A 16,918-nucleotide genomic window follows, 5' to 3' on the forward strand; every position below is an offset into this window, starting at 1 on the left:
CCATAATCATCAAACCTTTAGTGTTTAAGTGAGTCTATATGATTTTAATATCTTTGTTCCTATACTCTAATTTTGATATAATAACAACTTAACAAGAGAGAAAAGGAAACATAAATCAAGAGCTTGCAAATTCTGGTATTGTCTCTCAATGACTCCTTTCCTCTGTAGTCTTTTTTTTTTTTTTAAGATTTTTAACATTTATTTATTTGACAGACAGAGATCACAGGGTTGGGGGGGAGCAGCCTCCCTGCTGAGCAGAGATCCTGATGTGGGGATCGATCCCTGGACTCTGGGATCATGACCTGAGCCGAAGGCAAAGGCTTTAACCCACTGAGCCACCCAGATGCCCCTCTGCTAGTCTTAATATAACAATAAACTGTACAAATGAGGGATTTTTCTTTTCCAGTTAGCAACTCAGAAATTGTCATCTTGATATTGCTGTGGGATTTTTTTTCTCTTCAAACAATTTTACACACATGGAAATAGTATAGATATATCTTACACTCTTCAGCATTTATATATAGGTAATAAAACCCTGTTTCTCTACATCTAAAAGGGGTATGATCAAAAAGGAAACTACCTAGACTTGGAGCTAGAAGAGTATATCCTAGCTTGAGTACTTACTAGCTATGGGATACTGTGGAAGGAATGAAGTTCCACACAGGTTCTTACAGCAGGGATCTAGTTACTGAAACCAGTAGACTTAGAACAAGGAAAGAATCCATTTACTCAACTTGGACTACAAGGTAGGACATGAAGACAGGAGTTTGTCTGAAGGTACAGGAGGGAGGTCAGGAAGCCTCTGATGTCACCTCCTGTACTATTAATATACATACACATACATGCACTGACAAAGTGATTTCCATAAGACATACAATGCATTTCACATAGGCAAACTTACAATTTCCCCACAGAACAGGAGCCACCACAGCATTTATTTTCCCATGATTCTCTTTGCCTCTATCCTGGAACTGTTTTACTTTCAGGAAGGAAATGATGATAATGTAAGATACTGGTTTTATATCCTTGGATCAGTGACCAGGTAAGAAAATGTACAATAAATTGGAATTTTAACAAAATGGACATGATGATGGGATTGGGAGGGAGACAAACCATAACTGACTCTTAATCTCACAAAACAAACTGAGGGTTGCTGGGGGGAGGGGGGTTGGGAGAAGGGGGGGTGGGGTTATGGACATTGGGGGTGGTGTGTGCTTTGGTGAGTGCTGTGGGGTGTGTGGACCTGGAGATTCACGGACCTGTACCCCTGGGGATAAAAATATATGTTTATAAAAAATAAAAATTAAAAAAAATGGACATGATGATCCCATACAAGAGTACTAAAATGGTATATTTTGTGGTGATACTGTGTATAAGCAACATGAAATTAATTGAACCCACTCTAAATTTCTGAACATTTTTATAAGATACTGTGGCAATGGACTTTGTATTCTCAGCTACTATGCTTAACAGGCAGTTCACAAAAATGTGATACCAACTGGAACTCTACATAATTCCATTAAATGGAGTTGAAAACTCAAATCACTAAAAAGTCAAGACATTTAGCTAGATAAGGGGTTCACCATTCTTGGATATTGACACATTCTAGCAAACTCAGAGAGATAATCATCAAATGCTGTTTTCAGGGAGTTTTAACCAATACGATATGCAAGACTTGGAAAAACATCAAACTGTTCCCTTCAATGGTGTCCTCAGGCTGACAAAATTCTTCTCAGCTTACTGAATGCTGTCAGTGTGTTTCCCTCTTATGCTTTATTGTTTTGCAGGTCATCATAAATATAGGGTATCCATTAAACAGTCCTGCTACAAATCAGACACTACAGATGATATCTGAACATTTCTACTACCTAGTACTTAAAATGTTAATTTGTTCTTTCCCAGGAGCAACTGAAACATCTGGTGTTACTTCCAAGGGAAGTCATTGGTGCAGTCTGCCTTCTGAATGGGAATATGATAGGTGAGCTAGAGGGTAAACCAATGCCCCGTGTGACAGAAAGTAGGCTCAGTGGAAAAAGGAAGCAGATAGTTCTTAGTAACATACTTCCCATAAAAATAGCCGGAACATCCACTAGATTATTTCATTTGCAAATGACTCTCATCTACTTTTAAAAATTTTTGTAATTTTGACCTAGAAATATTGAAAAATCAAAATTATTTTCTGCAGTGATGGGGAATCTATCAAAAATACCATGAGGTGGCAATTTACATCTTTCTCACACTATATAGCTTGTCTCCATACCCAAAGTTGGACACTTGAGTCAAGACTCACTGGAAGAAATTTAGGCATTGTTAGATCAAAACTCTGAGACCACTTATATTCTCAGAGAGAAGAAAACAAAAAGAGGTATTAATATTAAAGGTAGGAAACACTGTAGAAATGGTTAAAAATTAAGATATTTTTGTTAACAACTCACAATTCTACACTTTTATTTAAGACAGAGTACAGTCAATAAGAGGCATGCTTGTTGATGCAACACATATCAAAAACCATGGGACTTTACACTTGGAATTTCTATAAAAACTTATAAAAAACAATAATTCTATAGCTCAGAAGTGGAGGATGGTCTTTCTGAAACAAGAAAGGAGCTTATCTATACCTCTGTTTCCACCTATTTGATGGTTGAGGCCATGAAAGTATATCTTTATACATTGTGTGCTCAACACTTTAATAAGCTCCTAAATGCATTAGTCTCTTAAATTATGTAAGAACAAGATTTGGAGTTACAAACCAGAGTTACAGTAGTACTAACTTTACACTAATATTTTCTCTTAAGTGTATTAGTTTCTGAAATCGTGTAGAAAATAAAAAGTACTGTTACAAGCCATTGTTACAGTAACACAACCACTTGTAACTCCTCTTGCATTTAGTTTTACTGAGATCTTTATTTCTCCATTCAGTTCCCTGTTCCTGGGTGTTACTGTTTCACCTTGCAGGACTCCCTGGAGCATTTCTTGGAAGGCACCATAGAGGGGTCATGGACTTCCTCAGCTTTTGCTTATCTGAAAATGTCTTCATCACTCCTTCACTTTTCAAGGATTGTTTTGATGGAGATAGGGTTCTTGGTTGACAGGTTTTTGTGTTTGTTTTTTAAGATTTATTTGTTTACTTTTTAGAGAGAAGGAGAGTACAAGCAGGGGGAGGGGCAGAGAAGAGGGAAAGAATCCTCAAGCCGACTTCCTGCTAAGCCATCCAGGTTCCCTGACAGTTTTCTTTGCTTTTGCGTTTGCGCTTGCGCGCGTGCGTGCATGCGTGTGTGTGTGTGTGTGTGTGTGTGTTTGTGTGTGTGTGTGTTTTAGCACTTTGCATATATCAGTTCCCTATCTTCCAGCTTCCAAAGTTTCTGATGAACGATTTCTGGATATTCTCGTTGAGCATCTCTTTTTTGTGACAGTTTGCTTCTCTTGCTACTTTATAGACTCTTCTTTTTGTCTTTTTCTTTTGAAAGCTGTCTTGTGGCCAGCCAGTCTCGGAGTTTATCCTGGAGTTCATTGAGCTCCTTGGATGCTTTTATTCAAGTTGCTCAAAAAATTTGGCCAATTTTCAGCCACTGTATCTTCAAATATTTTTCTCTCTCTCTTCTTCTAAGACTCTCACAATACATATATTGGTCCTCTAGATGGTTCCAGATACCTCTCAGGATCTGTTCACTTTTCTTCGGTATTTTTTCTTTCAATTTCTCAGACTCAGTAATTCTAATTCTAATTATACTATCTTTAACTTCACTAATTCTTTCTTCTGTCTCATCAAGTCTGCTTCTGAATTCCTTCACTGATTTTTTTTTAAACGTCAGTTACTATACTTTACCAGCTCTGTGGTTTCTTTCTTTTCTTTCTTTTTTTAAGTTTTCTATCTGTTGATATTTCCATTTTGTTCACAAATTGTTTTCTTCACTTTCTCTGCATCTTATTTTAGTTCTCTGAGTATCTTTAAGACATTTGTTTTAAAGTCTTTGCCTAGTATATCTGCTATTAGATCGTTTTTCAGGAATAGTTTCTGTTTTGTTGTTGTTGCTCTTCTTCTTGAATGGGCTATACTTTCCAGTTACTTTTTATGCTTTGTGATTTTTTTGTTGTTGTTATTGTTGAACAGTGAACATTTGAATCTAATATGTGGTAACTCTAGAAATCAGATTCTACATCTTCCTAGGGTTTCCTGGACTTTGTTGTTGTTGTTGTTTTGTTTGTTTGGTCTTTGTAGGATGTCTCTGTGCTGAGGATCAGCCCGAGGTATAAAGTTTCCTTAGTTCTTTTCTGAACCTTTCCCTGAATATGTACACTTTCTAATTTTCTCTGTATATGCAACTGATTTGAAGGACCTAGTGTTTAACATTGAGCATCTGAAAGGAGAAAAGAAGTCACTTTCATTCAAGGGAAGGGTCCTTGCAAAAATGGAGGGATGTGCAACAGTGTTTGCCTTCCTCTCCGTACTTCTGTTATCAGAAGCAGCAATCAGTGATCAGAGCAGAGATTCCAAATATTTAGAGGACAGGTCTTTTTTGTCCACCCTGGTTCTCACAAGCTGTGTGTAAGATGTTCCAGGAACATGTGCACTACTGCCTGTCTGTCATGAGGCTGGTGGTGGAGAATGGCTAACTGCTACTCTGCCAAGACCTCAAATTGACCGAAATTAACCATAATTTACCCAGCCAAGCCTTCCCCTGGAAGTTTCAAGCTTTTGACAAAATCCAGAGTTCTAAAGTACTTATATCAGAAAGACTGTGCCAGTGTAATTGTGTTCTAGGTGGAGAGACAGATTCCTGGGTTTCCTGCTTTGCCATCTTCCCAGAATTCTCTCTACTTTCCTCATCTTTTAAGTTGGCATATATCTGTATGCATAATAAATGCTATAGATATTATCCCACAGGACTAAAAATAAGATTGAGATTGACCACATCTTTTCCTTTTTAAAACACTGAAGGTGGGGGCACCTGGGTGGCTCAGTCGTTAAGCGTCATGATCCCAGGGTCCTGGGATTGAGTCCCACACTGGGCTCCCTGCCCTGGGGGAAGCCTGCTTCACCCTCTCCCACTCCCCCTGCTTGTGTTCCCCCTCTCACTGTGTGTCCCTTTGTCAAATAAATAAATAAATACAATCTTAAAAAAAAATAAAAACAAAAACACTGAAGGTGGCCATTAAAAGTCAAATGTAATGGAATACAATGGGAAAGATTTCATTGACTGGTAGTATCACCTAAATCTGTTTATCAGTTCAACAGCAACATTCATATATTGTGAGTTTCCAAGGTAGATGTCATTAGAGTTAAATAATATATAACATCTGTTTCCAGGAATCTTATTTTTTATAGCTTAATTGTAGAGATTGGACTCTTGAAAGGAGGAACAATAATTCAGAGCTATACGGGCTAACTGTTCACTGAATACTAATGGTTAAAAACTGAGATGGATTTAAGAAAGTAGAGTATTAGGAGAAGAATTTATTGAGGAACGTGATGCTTGGTCCAGGTCTTAAAGGATGTAATGAAGAGAAGGCATATTGCAAACAACATCTGAAGTATGCCACTAGTATATAAAGAATGGCAAGGTTAGATTGCTTATATTTTCCTTTCTTTCCTCCCAAAAAACCAGAGTACTATTTTTTTTTCCTTATTTTACCCTCAGAAAAATAACTTTTTTTATCTCATGAATGACTAGTTAATCTTGAACTACAGGTTCTTAACAAAATAGAAATAAGAAGTTAAATCAGGACTTGGCTGCATTTTGCCTGTGTTACCATGAACAAGTTGTTCAACTGAAAAGCTGATCAATTGTGCCTATCCCATATGTTCATTTGAACTTAAAATGAGATAATGTACCTAATTTGTTTGGCCAAGTGTCTTCTATGTATACATGTCATACATGAGCACTGCCTATTCTGGAATTTTGATAGGTAGGAACATTTATCTCTAACAGCACTCCTGGGAGATTAAAAAAATTTAAGACAGATATAATTACTTTCTTCTTGAGCATGGCATAGCAGTCTAGACAGGCTGCCAAGGGCTCTGCCAGAAAGAGGGTCTGCTTCTGATAGCTCCTGAAAATGCTAAAATTAAGGCATGTGAGGAAACAAGTCAGGTGGGAAACTTGTAAACTACAGAGGGGGCACTGAAGAAGAAGAAGCCATGAAAACCTTTTGGGGAGAACTAAAGCTAGAAAGGAAAAAGAAATGATCATGGAAAACCATAGTCGAGGGATTCAGTAAAGTGAGAACAGAACTTCTCAGAAACAGTCATTCCTACATTTTCCATGGTATAGAGAAGCTGACTGTGTTGCAAATGCTATGGATAAAGGGGAGAGTGAAAAATAAGTGTAAATAAGGAATATAGTATATAGGGAAATGGAGATAGTAACTTAGTTGAAAAATAAAAATTTTCTATGGCAGTCAAATGTTAAGCTGTAGCCAAATCTCCCAAATGTCTACAGCTTAAAGGGCAAGGTATACTCTGTGGCTCAGCTTACCTGAAGCATGTTACAAAATTTCTAGAACCTATTGGTGAGTATGTTACTTATGTCACAGCCTCTATGCATTCCTCAGAGTCTTTTGCCAAAGAAAAAGGAAATTCTTATTCCCAAGTGATGCATTTTCCTACTTGTCACCATCTTCAGTGTTTTTCCCTTTTTAGTGCCCTGAATTGTTATAGGCTTTATAACTGCTTTCTTTCTGTTGGGCAGCTTCTGTTTCCATTCAAACTTCTGGTATACCTATTCTTAATATTCTTATGTTCTAGACAGGTTATTTTTTTTTTTTTTAAAAGATTTTATTTATTTATTTGTCAGAGAGAGAGCAAGAGCGAGCACAGGCAGACAGAGTGGAAGGCAGAGTCAGAGGGAGAGGGAGAAGCAGGCTCCCCGCGGAGCAAGGAGCCCGATGTGGGACTCGATCCCAGGACGCTGGGATCACGACCCGAGCCGAAGGCAGCTGCTCAACCAACCGAGCCACCCAGGCGTCCCGAGACAGGTTATTGATAATAGAAACGTATAAATGTACTTTTTGTTTCTCTTTCCCACTACTTCCCCCTTATTTTTTCTTAAGTATATCTGAAGTGGATGGATGATGAAAATTTCAGAGAGGTTGTTAAGAAAAATCTTTCTATGTATAGAAGAGAATAATGGTCCATATAAATTTACCAAATTTTATATGCCTGGTAAATATTTCCACTCATAATCATGTTTAATGTTGGAAGGACTCTAAAATTTTTATGAGAAAATTATAACATATGTTTACAGACAGGAATATAATTTTATATTTATAGGCTGGCCAATGAGTTCATGAGCCACATATCTCCACTTCTTTAACTTTCAGATGAAACATTGGATTTTGGTATCTAGAACACAAAGTACATTCAAATGATCCTATTTTTTGGTAAAAGGATTCTCTTAAAAATAAAAAGATAACCATAGGAGTTAAAAATACAGATTTTAGGGGCACCTGGGTGGCTCCGTGGGTTAAGCCTCTGCCTTCGGCTCAGGTCATGATCTCAGGGTCCTGGGATCAAGCCCCAAATCAGGCTCTCTGCTCAGCAGGGAGCCTGCTTCTCCCTCTCTCTCTGTCTGCCTCTTGGCCTACTAGTGATTGCTATCTGTCAAATAAATAAATAAAATCTTTAAAAAAAAATACAGCTTTTAGAATTACGATTGAGTCATAATCCACATTTTGTCACTTTCTGATTCTGTGACATTGAACAATTTAATTAATTTCTTTTAAGCCATAGGTTCTTCATCTGCATATGTAAGAAAAATAGTTTTAGATATTAAGGGAAATTACATAAAATATTTCTTATTTAATGCTTTCCTTTTCCACGATCTGAGCAGAAAAACAGTTCTATATTATTGCTTCGAGGTGGAGGAATGGGGCAGGAGAGAAGGTAGGAAACTCGTCCAGTCTCCTGTCTTTGGTTGTCAAAAGCTTAGCCTCTTAGGAGATTATGCTTTGTGGCTGTGAGACTAAACATGAAGACAGAGTGTGGTAATACACAGAAGAAAAATTAAGGAGTGAAGTTTAGTAAGAATTTGAGGCTTATCTGTGGCTCCTAAAAAAAAAAAAAAAAAAAAAATCAAATGAACAGAGAAGCACACAAAGGAAGAAGAGACAGACCCACAAATACAGAGAGCAGACTGATGGTAGCCAAAGGGAAAGGAATTGGGGGATAGATGGGTAAAATGGGTGAAAAGGAGGAGGGGGTATAGGCTTCCAGTTATGCAATGACTAAGTTAAAGGGATGAAAGTTACAGCATAGGGAATAGCATCAACGTTATTATAATAGTGCTGTATGGTGACAGGTTGAGCTATATTAGTGGTGAGCACAGCATATCATATAGACGTGCCACATCACAAAGTTTTAAACCTGAAACTACTGTAACATTGTGTGTCAATTATACTTCAATAACAGTAACAATAATAATAATGACAAAAAGAATATGAGACACCTGTCTACACTAAAAACTAGGAACTTATACTCTACCTTCACCCTTTGGGCTGGTAGTTGAGGTTGGGGATGGGTAGCTAGGGAAGGAAAAGAAGCTAAAAGAAAAAAAGAATCCTTACAGATTAAGGAATACAACTTTACCAAATGTGTAGATACAACTAGGAAAATGTTATCAAGGCTTGATCAGGAATTGGAGCTCAACCAAATTTCATGAATGGTTCAACCTCCCCCACATAATCACAGCAAGCTCTCTTTCATAACAGTGACCCGCGGCCCCAGGAGCCAGGACCTGGCAAGTGATACCCAGCGATACCAGTTCCATCCTGGGATTCTGTAAGAGAGGATAGCCTATGTAGATACAGTCATCTAGAGAATGAAGAAGGTCCTAATGTCATCACAAACCTAAAAATATAGGAGCAAGGGAAGCTCTCCATCCCTAACTAGGTTAGCACTGTGCGAGTAGAGCTGTAATGGTTCACCTTAAGATCTCCACTTCAACAGAGCTAATACAGTGGTTAAACACCACTTCTCCATCACTATCACCATCAACATGCACATGACAAGAGAATGGGAATACCAGCCTAATTTGGACTACTATTAGGATTACATCATCTTGAGAGACAGAAAAAAATAGCTGTAGACATAAGCCAACATTCATATGCAGGGGCTGGCATAGTGCTTTGCACCAAATATATGGTCAAAAATGGTATTTGTTTTCTTTCGTAAATTGTCTTTGCCATCATCACAATAACAATCATCATTACCGCCAAGGGTAAGATCATTAAGGCTCACAAAGGGGAAAAATCATTTTCCCAACAGCACATAGCACATCAGAATACCTTTGAAGCAGTACTGGGTGTTTAGAATAAAGATCCCCGAACTGGGGTGTGAGGACGCCTAAGTTCCAGTGTGCTATAGTTGATTGCCTGAGAAGTTACAAAGTTTAGCTTGAAAACGAGACAAACCTCTCAAAATACAATCAGCTGTGCTTTATATTTGCTTTATTACTTTTTTTTTATTATTATGAGAGCATTCAGCTGTCATATCCAATGAATGCCAACATCTGCTACCCTGTATTTAATTTTCCTAAAAGGAATGGCTCATCTGTGTGCCAGAGTGTCAGAAACAAGAGGACTGAATGTATGCCTCTGGAGGGCAAAGCTGACCTTTGTCTCTCTGGTCAGAACCTCTTTGGTTGTCTGTCCAGCTCATGATGACAATGGGTCAGCCTGGGGCTCCGATACAGCAAGACTCTCATGAATTTAATCAGTTGGATGGTACCAATTCTCAAAGAGAATGAGACAATAAATATCAACCCGCTTTTCAGCCAATTCTAAATTATCTGTATGGGTGATGATCTGTAGCCACAGTATGCACTGATTGTTCATGCTCATCAGGATTTTTAATTTTCTTTTTACCATGTTTTGCATGTTCTCAAGTCCTGTGTATGGCTTTCATTGCAAGAAAAAAAAAATCAATTCCCAGCTTCCCTTACGGCTACAAGGCAGACCTGTGAGTTGGGTTCTGCCAACCAGTCATGCTGATATGAAACTTTAATTTGAAGTCAGCAAACAAGCATAACAAGGGTGATGGCAGAGGCGGCTGGGCTGTATGGTCTATGGTACTGGTCAAAGTCTCCAGTATGATGCAGAGGTGCACGTTAGTGTTAACAGCTTCTGTGTAACAAGTTAAATCCTTAGTGTGGTTTGGAAGTTGCTCCTGTTAATTCAGCTTACAGCAGGCTTTCTAAGGATTCTATAGGATACTCAGTAATTATATTACATTTCTTGTAGTTTACATATGTTAGAGTGGATTCTTCTATCTACAAAGAGAAGTCCTCAACATATAATAGAACAATGATAAAGAGCTCTATTATCCAGAAATTATGAGTTGAATCCCGTGCATTTGCAAGAGGATGTGGGAGTGGATATGGACTTCCGAATTTAAAGGAGGGGAGCGAGGGAAAGAGAAGGAAGGAGAGAATTGGGAGAGAGATGGCCATCTTGCTTCCAGCTCTCCTTACCCGCTCAAATCTGAAGATATGAGGCCCCCACCTGGACAGAGCCTACTTCTATTCCCAGGATTTAGCAACTTCAGTAGAAGAGAGCTAACTTCCCGGCTAGTTCCAACAGGGGTCTAGAATTGTGTTCCTCTCGTCTCAACCAGTTTTGCACGCTTCCCTCTGAACTAACTCAGTGTCTTCAGGAGCCACACACTGTACAAACCACATGGCTAAAAATGGCTTGTAACAATTATTAAGGTACTATGTGAGACAGATGATTTTTAATCTGTGATTAAAAAAAAAAGACATCAGATAAAGCACTTTCATGAGACTGACACACTGCCCACTGTACAAAGAGGGCCTGAACGGTAAAGCACTTTTAAAACGAGACTATGAAGCAGACGGAGAACTTAGTCAAAGGATGGCACTTTCCATAGGGCACCTGCCAATTCTTGACTACTGGCAACACTAACCCCACCACCCCCTCAACGTCATCCCCATACTCTTTGGGTTTTAGAGGTTGAATTAAGTCATGCTCTTCCTTCACAGTTCTTCTTCAAGTATCCTACATCCATTCATCCACACCAGAACCTGAGTACCCAAGGAAACAACACTGATTAGTGGGAATAGGTCAATTAAAAAATAACCCTAAGGACGCCTGGGTGGCTCAGTCAGTTAAGCGTCTGACTGACTCAGGTCATGATCCCAAGGTACTGGGATCAAGTCCCCACTAGGGTCCCTGCTCCGCGGGGAATCTGCTTCTCCCTCCCCCTTCCCCACCCCTACGCCACCACTTCTGTGGGTTCAGACTCTCTCAAATAAATAATAAAATCTTTTTAAACAATAAAAATAAAAGTAAATGTAATTAGGGCCAATTACAACCCCAGGCTCACAAGCGTAAAGAAGGCTTATTATTATTGTTGTTGTTATTTTATCACAACCAGAAAAGACCGAGAGGTCAAATGTACTCAAGAGGGCTTTGCGTCAAGAATGAAAGCTCGAATTTATTAAACACGTATGTCTATACCAATACATTTATGCTAACATACCCACAGTGACAGATTCACTTGCACACTTGCACGGTTGCACACGTGGACCCACATACACTGTTCCCTAAGATTTCTTAATTATTCAAAAGGAGAGGAGCTGCTCCAGGCTCCAAGGCAGGTAATCCAACTAACTTATGACACCATAACACTTACTCTAATTTACACTTTACAAACAAGCCTAAATATATCCTCCCTTGAGCTGAAACAGTAATTCAGCTTGTGCTTACCCTAGAACTTAAGGTAACATTCTCTTTCTGAGGTTAGAAATTATGCCTAATATATGCAATGTTTCCCTTTTGTAATGCTAATTAAAACAAAGACTGAAGTAGACAACCGATTCAGGTTATTTATGCTGAACTACCTGCACCGCCCTTCATTTCATCCAAACAAAATACAAAACTGGCTTTTGTTTTCACCAAGGGCTACATCAATGCTCCGTACACTTTTTAAAAATATTTAACACTTTAGGGGGGTGTCTGGGTGGCTCAGTGGGTTAAGCCTCTACCTTCCGCTCAGGTCATCGTCCCAGGGTTCTGGGATTGAGCCCCACATCGGGCTCTCTGCTGAGCGGGGAGCCTGCTTCCCCCTCTCTCTCTCTCTCTCTGCCTGCCTCTCCGCCTACTTGTGATCTCTGTCTGTTAAATAAATAAAAATAAAATAAAATACGTAACATTTTAAAAAAGTAGTATTTGAATGTGATGTTAACTGAACGTTGATTGTCAGCTTTAGCCTAGCACTTTATAGTTATTTATATACCACTGTAGTTTAGATACTCAATAAAATTTTGAGGATGAACTTACATGTCTCCTATTTAGCACTGAAAACGAAACTACTGTCCATTAGTAGAATGCAACGGGAACATCCCAGGCTTAGGAGGAAAAAAAAAAGATATGATCACAGTTTTTATTTTTTTAAGATTTATTTATTTATTTATTTGACAGAGAGATCACAAGTAGACAGAGAATCAGGCAGAGAGAGAGGAGGAAGCAGGCTCCCTGCTGAGCAGAGAGCGCGATGCGGGCTTCGATCCCAGCACCCTGAGATCATGACCTGAGCAGAAGGCAGAGGCTTAACCCACTGAGCCACCCAGGCGCCCCTGATTCTGGTATTGATATTTATCTTGTTTTTTGGTTAAGCCAGAGGCTTAGAATGAGATGTGATTAATTGTGCTCCAAATACTTCTTCTATCTTTAAACTGAGGAATTACTGACATGTCATTGTTACTTCCTTTTCATAAAGCGTGGAATGAGCACATAATTTCCTTCTGGGTTGTTCGGTGAGTTTGATTTTATATAGTGTCACAAAGGAAGTGCCATGCACCCAGGCTTCTGCCATTCATACTACAGAGGGCACAGATTTTCTTCCTGATAAAGGGAGGAGAATAAAGCCACCTTCTCTCCTGTAACAGCAGCACAGACAGAGGAAGGGGCAGCATCCATGGAGGACAAGCCCAAGTGCTGAGGAGATTCAGCAAATAATGCTTTTACACTCCTGTGGCACAGTGAGGAGGTAATTGCTTCCCAGCATTTTGATCTAAAAGATATTTTGCTTGAAGGAGATATCCAGTTCATACATTTATTTTAGTAAGTAAAATAGACATTATTCCAATTTAATTACATATTTACTTATTCAAATGAGATTAAATTAGACATTTTAATGTTTGCTCTTCCTTGTTTAAACTTATCTCCTTCCACATCCCAAAGGTCAGGGTGGACTGTGGGGCACTCTGTGGCCTTGACCAGTGAAATCCTGGAGGCATAATTACAATATCTCCTATCCATGAAAATGCTGTGACGTCATCAACATCCATCATCAGAATGGACGTCCCAAGTGGTTTCCAGCTCAGTGAAGCCATAGCAGTGGCTGCATCCATGTTTGTGCTAAGTTGGTTGACCTGGGTGCAGCAACTCTGGAAAGGAAGTACCTAAGTTGTACCAGACACCAGATTTGGCATTTTACCTGGATAATTTCACATAGTCCTTACTTTAACTCTGTAATATAGATACTACTATGCCCACTGAACAGATATAGTATCTGATCCTTAAAGATGCTACATACATTCCCAAGGCCACATGGTTAGTAAGACACAGAGCCAATATGTGAACTTCTTTGAAACGGCATAAGGAAGATGTTCTCAAAGGAAAGGGTGCATATGAAGAAGAGTGAGCCAAAAAAGTGTGCCCAATGCAGTTTCAAGACATACTAAGGAGAGTAAGTGCCAGCGTCTGTCTGAGAAGATAAAACTGAGAATTAATTGGGTGACTTTTCTACAGCCAAGTGCAGGTGTGCACTGTTTGCAGCACGGGACAGGCTGGGGACAGTTTAGAAGAACCAACACAAAGCAAATAAAAGAATCACTTTTCTTTACTATACTATTAAATTAAAACTATTATTTTAACTATATTAAAAATATTGGTTTATTCCATCTGTGCAAGAAGCATCCAGTATCTGAGACTAACACAAGGGTTAGCCCTTGGACAAGTAAATGAGAGGATGCATCCATCCAAATAACAGGTGAGTGTTTCGGTGACATTTTATGTAATAAAAATTTGTAGGCATCTTCCCAGATTACAGCAATTCTCCATTATTCCTCACCAGTGTCCTTCATCTCCTTGGGTGAGTCCCCTTACCCAAAACCCCCACCCCCACAAGCTCTAGACAGAATTTTTATGTTCACCTCTGATCCAAGCTAATTTTCTAACTAGAAATTTGGAAATGGTACTAGGAAAAGTTATTATGATCTGTTTTCTCATGGACAGTAAAGACTCCCGTTCTCTTCTGGGGATATTTTTTTCTTATAGATTTGAACAGCAAAGAGTTGGAGGAAATTTCATATGATTTCTAGTTTCTGTCTCTTATCTTGTCTACACTCCTGCTCCTAAATTCCATAAGGTATCTTCATAGCACAAAGATTTTTTTTTAAAAAGCCAAAGTTGGTTTCTATAACTTAGGAAAAAGAAAAAAAAAACCTCAACAAAATTGATTTAAGTAACATGTATTTTTTTAAGCTTTTATTATTATTGTTGTTGTTATTATTAATCTTGAGGAATAGGTTAAGGCTTTCTTAATGATGCTTTCTTGTCTTTTATAAGACTGTAAGGTAGGGAACCCTGCCAAGTTGTATAATAAGCAGACATCTGGACTACATAAATTTTATATAAGTACGTAAGATTAGATTCTGGGGCTTAATCAGATAAGGCTTATTCCTTTCAAAATGCAGCTTTACAGAAATTTAAGATGTGCTATATTTCACATTATCAAATGCCTCACAACTCCTTACTTTACTGAATATGAATTCATCATGAATGTGCAATTAAAAAATTCAAACCAAGATGAAGAAAGAGCAGTTGACACCATCTATCACCTTATCCAAGTATAAAATTTGGTCTTAATTACACTAATTAGAAAATAGACTTTAAAAACTGTGCATAATTTTCAACAGGATAGTAACATAACTTTTTTATGTTTCATAATCAGTTGCAGAACTGTGAAATCCCCAATCGGTACCATTGCTAATTTATAAGCCGCATACTTACAAAGTGACGTTAGCTCTTACTAAAAAAAAAAAAAAAAAGAAAGGAAGAAAGGATATTTGCCTTTCTTTGTGTGTTACACAGGGATTAAAGGATGAGTATCCAAATAGACTCAACTAGTTTGTGTTCATTCTGTAATGTCGCAGTGAGTCCTAAAAACACTTATCTGTTGCTTGAGAATAATATCATCTATCATTTGAGTATGATTCCTTGTTGACTTGAATCCAATAATACCAGTCTTCAGGATGCCACCATATAAGACTCTGATTGCCATCAGCTATACCTGAATGCTTTTCACTAAAGCCATCATGTGCTAGTCAATGGAGATATGGCCAAAGAAAGTACATAAATAACTGAAATTAAGTTTTTATTTCTGTACCCATTCTATTAAAATGATTGATGACTCCATATCTCTATCTCTGTATTGATCTCAGCCAATTTTGATGGTATCTTTGAGATGGGTTGAAAAATAGGCAAGTTGTAAAATACATATGGAATTCACTCCAGGACTGTGGTTCTCAAACTGGGGAGGCAATTTTGTCCCCCTCCTGCTCTCCATCCCCACCCCCAGTTGTGCTGCCACCTGGCCCAGGGAATGTTTCCCAAGTTTTGGAGACTTCTTTGTAGTAACTGGACTGGAAAGGTGCAGCTGGCATCTAGTGTTAAAAGCCAGAGATGTTGGGGCACCTTAGTGGCTTAGTGGGTTAATCCTCTGCTTTCCACTCAGGTCATGATCTCAGAGTCCTGGGATGGAGTCCTACATCTGGTTCTCTGCTTGGCAGGGACCCTGCTCCCAACACCCCCCTGCCCCACCATGTGCTGCTCTTCCTACTTGTGATCTCTCTCTGCATGTCAGATAAATAAAATAAAATAAAATAAAATAGATAAATAAAATCTTAAAAAAAAAAAAAGTCAGAGCTGTTGCTAAGCCTCATCCAATGCACAGACTAGTCCTGCATAACAGAAGTCTTCCGCGAAATATAGTAGTGCTGAGGTGGAAACTCTGCTAGAGGGGCCCCTCTTCCTAAAGAGCTATTTTCAGTTATTTTGATTGGTGACTGAGTGAGATGAAAGACCCCCTCTTACAGCTGACTGGGAAAACTCACCAATAGGGAAATGCATGGTAATGTCAGAAGTGAGCCCCTTGGAACACGAGGGCACTCCAAATTAAAGAAATTACTTTTTTGATCAAGTGGCTTCTCGCATGGTCCGATCTTTATAATTTATCCCAGAATGAGAAGCAGCAGGTTTTTTTTTTCTCCTTTAAATTCACTGACAGTTATTGAAAATTTTAAACAATATAGTGAGAATAGCTAGTATTATTAATCAATGAATTAAATAATCGTTCACATAGAATATCATACATTTTTCTCACAATGCTGAACAGATTTTAGTTCATTAGGTATTATAAACTCTCTTAAATGGAAGAAAAAGTGGGTAATTTTACTCTAATTTTGCATATGGAAATTATGTGTCTCAAATGAGTAAACAGCCAGGACCCTGAACTACTTCTGCAAATAGGGTAATTTAATTGTGTAACACTTGAAGTGTCATGGCCCTGTGCAAGAAAAGATGATTTTCATTTGAGACCCCAAGCAAAAACTGACTCTGCCCATTAAAGGGTGAAACTATAAACCTTCCCAAGGACCGTATGGCAGAAAATGCTGATTGTGACAGAGAAGGTGACACACAGAGACAAATATTTCAGAGTACCAAACAGCTGCAGTACAGCTGCAGTACAGTACAGTGAAGTCTTGTAAGTAAAGCAGACAGCTCCCATTTGATAAAGCAGACTGAAAGGAAGCAAAGTTTCCATGGTAATCAAAAATAATGACTACATTTAAAGGCAACGTTATGCTAGTATCGGTCACTTCCTTGTTGGAGTGCACAA

This window comes from Mustela lutreola, chromosome 16 (assembly GCF_030435805.1).
Source record: "Mustela lutreola isolate mMusLut2 chromosome 16, mMusLut2.pri, whole genome shotgun sequence".
Taxonomy (NCBI): Eukaryota; Metazoa; Chordata; class Mammalia; order Carnivora; family Mustelidae; genus Mustela; species Mustela lutreola.